Source organism: Alligator sinensis, unplaced genomic scaffold, assembly GCF_000455745.1.
Source record: "Alligator sinensis unplaced genomic scaffold, ASM45574v1 scaffold2419_1, whole genome shotgun sequence".
NCBI classification, from domain to species: domain Eukaryota; kingdom Metazoa; phylum Chordata; order Crocodylia; family Alligatoridae; genus Alligator; species Alligator sinensis.
Genome location: NW_005844009.1, coordinates 1 through 5,021, shown reverse-complemented (window position 1 = coordinate 5,021; position 5,021 = coordinate 1). Strand labels below are relative to the sequence as shown.

Sequence of the window (5,021 nt, the reverse complement as noted above, 5' to 3'; positions counted from 1 at the left end):
TGACCAGCCTACACCGCGACCACCTTGGGTGTAAGTAAATAATCTTTTCAATCAACCATTACGCCTCCGTGACTGATTCTAGCTCAAGTGTACTACACCACGCCGCGGTTTTCTCCAGCCCCGCGTGCCCGGGCTGCTGGCCACAGCCCGCGTGCACAAAGACGGGCCCGGCTCGCACCTGGCAAGGATGGGATCGGAAGCCGGCCCGCACAGCACCATCCCACCAGCACCAAAGGGTGTCTGCAGCACACACTACTGTACTGTGCAGTACCAACGCTTTCATTTATGCAGTTGTAACAACAAACAAACAAAACAACAGTCATTAACACAATCAAGCCCAGAACAATGGTCCCTCGTCCAATCACTCGAGATCCTCCTTTTCACTTCTGTCAAAAATACAAATTGGAAATCATTACGATGCCTCCTAAGTACTACTGTGCCGCTGCTTTCTGTGAGTCTCAGGAGTCTTGGCTGCAGGTATAGCAGGTTTGTCTGGAGGCTTGTCTGCTTTCTTAAAGAAAGTGTTCAAGGAAGTTTGGACAGATGTTCTCCAGGGAGATGGGCGACGCAGTGAACTTGTTGGCGTGGCTGGTGTCGGATCAAAGGTTGTAAAGTCAAAACTGATGTCAGAAAGTTAAGACGGTGTCAATTTTGTAAGTGCCAAACTTTGTAACTTGAAATGTTGTAAGTTGAGGACTGCTTGTATTGTGCTTCGGTCCGGGTGACGGCATCACACTTGGACAGGTGAGGAATAGCCGGGATGGGAAATCTTGTGTAAGTAGGTGCATCACAAACGGGTCTAGGGAGGTGATACTTCCCCTCTGTGCAGCACTGGTCAGGCCACAGCTGGAGGACTGCATCCAGTTTTGGGCTCCACACTTCAGGAGGGATGTGGATGGCCTGGAGAGGGTCCAGAGGAGGGCCACTTGTCTGGTTAAAGGCCTACAGAAAAATCCCTATGAGGACTGCGTGGGAGACCTGAACCTCCTCAGTCTCCGCAAGAGAAAGCTGAGAGGTGATCCTGTGGCTGCCTGGAAACTCATTGTGGGGCGGGGACAGGCAGCAAGAAGTAAGGGATCCAGTGTTTACCCGGGCGCCTGTTGGGGTAACTAGAAATAATGGCCACAAACTGGAAGAGAGCAAATTCAGATTGGACATCAGGAAAAAATTCTTTACAGTGAGGGCTGCCAAAACATGAAATAGGCTTCCACGGGAGGTGGTGCTGTCCCCTTCCTTGGAGGTGTTACAAGGAGACTGGACAGACACCTGGCTGGGGTCGTCTGACCCGAGCACTCATTCCTGCCCAGGGCAGGGAGTCAGACTCGATGATCTAATAGGTCCCTTCCAACCATAACATCTGTGAAACGATGACGTTCAGACGTTAGCCCATTTCCAAATCTCAACTCAAAATCAGTGGGTTTAAGACTTGAGAAGGACCCCACAACTGGGAAATGCACCAATGTCCGGCACTGCCTCTCGGTGTTGGTCCGAAACAGCGGCCGGCAGTCGGAGGATCTGAACCGGTGCAGTGCTAGCAAAGAGGGGGCAGGGGAGGTGTGGCACCGTTCTCCCCTCCCAGCCAAGAGCCAGAGAAACCGTTCAGTACGCCCTGGGCTAGGGAAAGTGCCCTGGGTGGGCGCCGCTCTGAACATTACCTGGTGCCCTGCGCTCCCTATACCAGTGCCCTCTGCCTCAGTGCCATGCACCTGCGATGGGCATTCGCTATGAGTATTGTAGCACCCACATATGGTGTGTGCCTCTCCCAGCCCACTTCAGAGGACTTCTTGACACAGCTGAGACTCGGGGGAAAGCTCTGGCCCCTGTCGGACTGGGCTGTTTTATCTTCACACTTGTTATTTCACCCCTTTAAAGCCAGACAAACAAGGCGCATCTGCACGCGTAATAAATGTGAAGCAATAAACTACGGAGCGTGTTGCTCTGGAGTTTATTGCTCCCAGGTGCACTGCTTGACTGTGCATGTGGGACCACGGCATGCTGAGCCAGGTCGGAGCAGCCCTAGCTGCCAGAGGCCCCCAAGCATCAGCCTGCGAGCCTGGGGATGCTCCGCCTGGCTCAGCACGCTGCAGAGGGGCTGGCTGGGGCACGAGGGTGATTCATTGCGGAATAAGCCAACAGCAGCCCCCACACTGAAGCACTTTCTTTCCCCGACCAGCCATGCTAGTTTCTACACATGCACTGTCGCAGAGTAAAAAACTCTGCAGCAGGATAGTACTAATATTTACAAGTACTACTCCGCTCCAGTCAGTCAACTTACTCCAGCCTAATAGGGGTGTATGTGTAGATGGGAGACCTTTACTGCACAACTAACTAGTCAACTCCACAGTAAATGTCTCACGAAGATGCACCAGTAGAGAAGAACGCATCAGTGCAGGCAGAAACGGGGCAATGTGATGAGCTGGGTCTCCTCCAGGTGCAGCAGTAGGGGGCTAGGCAGGGTCTTGTCGGGAGGCAGTCTGGTGATTGGGACAGGAGCAGTGGGCTGTCTCCCTCCCTCGGTAATTGGAGTTGCCTGGCCATGGTGGCCAGGCTCAGCCCAAAGCCAGGTGCACTGAGAAAGGTCCTTGCATCTCAGTGGCTGCTAAGGAAGGGAACGCTGCATGGTGCAGGGAACTGGTGACGAGCAGGGATGGAGCAGGGGCAGCTGCCTGGAAGCAGCGAAGCGTGGGCCAGAGAGAGAGAGGAGACCTGGGACTGACTGGGGAGAGGGGACAAGACTTGTGGGAGCGCTGTGGGGAGATGGTGCCAAAGTCTGCAGGTAGGTACCGGACTGCCACAGACTGTGGGGTTCAAATGTTTCATGTTTCCCACAGCTGGTTGTGTCAGAGGGATACAGTGTTCGGAGCAGAGATGGGCAATTGTTTTGGCTGGAGGGCCGCTGAATGGGGTTTGGTGAGCTGTTGAGAGCCGCCAGGGTGGCCCCACTCCTTGACAAACACCCTGCCCCCTGGTCACCATCTTGGGACCAGAAGTCCTGCCCCCTAACCCCTGACCTTTGCCCTGGGAAGTCCCTCCCGTTGCCCCCAGTACTCCTTTTGGGAAGGGGGTTTACCATCTTGGAATGGGGGAGGGAAATTATATACAAATCTCAAACATGCACAATAACATATTTTAATTTTATTTTAAGTCCTTACTTTTGTGCTGCGTATATAGACAGGTGATTGCATAATAGCCCCAAATCAAGTCTTTTGCATACTGGGGGTGTGGGGTGGGGGGAGTATGGGAATGTGTGGGTAGGTGAGTGTGGGGGTGGGTATGGGGTTTATAGGGGTTGTGGATGTGTGGATATGGGGTGTGGGGGTATGTGTGGATGTGGGTGGGTGGCTTTGTGGGGGTTGTGGATGTGGGTGGGTATGTGGGTGGGTATGGGGTTTGTGGGGTGTGTGGAAGGGGAGGGTGGCTGGCGGTGTGTGTATGGGTGCGTGCGTGTGGTGGGGTATGTGCCTATAGCAGTAAGTGGGGTTTACCCCAGAGGTGTGTGGGTGTGAGTGTGGGGTTTGTGGGTGAGTGTGGGTGGCTGCAGTGTTTATGGGGTGTGTAATTGTCTTAGGGGGAGGGTGGACGCAGTAGTGGGGGTTGTGGGAGATGGTTTGTAGGTGTGGTGGGGTGTGCATGGTAGCTCTGTGCATGTGCCACCTAGAACCGGTCAGCACCCGTCCCTGCTGGGCAACAGCCTGACCCCACGTGCTCTGCAGCACCTCCCCGCCATTGCCACTGCCAGCAGCGTACAGCCACAGACACCCCACGCCCACTGTGATACATCCTGCCGCCCCCTGGGTATGCAGTGGGGCTGAAGTGGCTCCGCGTTGGGACTGGATTTCTAGGCAGCCTGGGCAGCAGCAGCTCCTTCCGGCTGGTGCTGCCACTGCCCCCAGCCCCGCAGTTCCAGCAGGGACCCTTACGCTCAGCCTCGACCCAGCACACTGCTCCAGACTTGCCCGTGTGGGCTCAGCAGTGGCAGCTCCAAGCAGAAACTGTTGCTCCACATGGGGGGAAAGCAGCTCCTCCCCCTCATCGCTGCTGGGCAGTTCTCACTGCAGCCACCCACAGCCCCACATCTCTGTCACCGCTGCCTCTGGGTTGCCCAGCACAGCAGCGGTGACAGTGCAAAGCAGCTGCAGTGGCATGGTGCAGGCTCCGGGCGGCTAGAGTGAGTATTGCCCAGCAGCAGCAAGGGCTGCTTTCCCCTCACCCTAAGCAAGAGCTTCTGCCCAGTGCTGTTGCTGCTGCTGCTCACCCTGGAAGGGCAAGTCTGGAGCTGGTGTTTCCCTACCAGTACCACGGGGCTTGGGCCAGTGGCAGCAGCAGCCAGGAGCCACTGCCCCCCAGGCTGCCTAGGAAGGCAGTCCAGCTGCAGAGCCTCGCCCAAACCCACGGCTTGCCCTGCCGGATGCGCCATGGCCAGGCAGGGGCAAGGGCCTCGCCACGGGTGGAACAAAGCCACTCTGCAGGCCAGATCCAGCTCCCAGGCTGTATTTTGCCTGCCCCTGGTTTGGAGGGACAGGAAAAGACGGAGATCCTGGGGATTGAACCCAGGACCTCATACATGCGAAGCATGTGCTCTACCACTGAGCTACATCCCCTGTCAAAACACATTGCATCCTGATTCTCACCCACCCTCACTCCCCCTCACCTTCAGCTCATTGTCCAGATGCTGGAATCTGTCCTTGGAGAGCTCTAATCCTCTCTCACCTTCCTATTGCCCTGGGCCTTTATCTGCATTTAGTGCTGTTCAGGTGTAGGGTAAGGCTGTGCTGAGTCCTGCTCAGGGTTGCAAACTGTTACAAAATATATTGTCTGCCATTAAAAAATAGGGCTAAGAATGACAGTCAGTAAAGTCAGGAAAAACACTGTAGCTATCAGTAAAAACAATAAACAGCTGCAGCTTGACTAGCGCCCCCACCGACAGAGAACTGAAGTGGTACCTGGTGTCTGAGTGGGAGCACAGCACCCTGCAGGGAATGCTCTCTAGGCCCAGGGCTCCTGCTGCAGTGTCCCAGGAT

The 5,021-nt window shown here is 55.4% G+C and overlaps 1 non-coding gene across 1 annotated transcript; it reads right to left on the bottom strand.

Annotated features, from left to right (window-relative positions):
* Window positions 1-4,529: 4,529 nt before the first annotated feature.
* TRNAA-CGC lies at window positions 4,530-4,601 on the bottom strand. Its single transcript has one exon. It is a non-coding gene; the product is annotated as a tRNA-Ala (tRNA).
* Window positions 4,602-5,021: the final 420 nt, after the last annotated feature.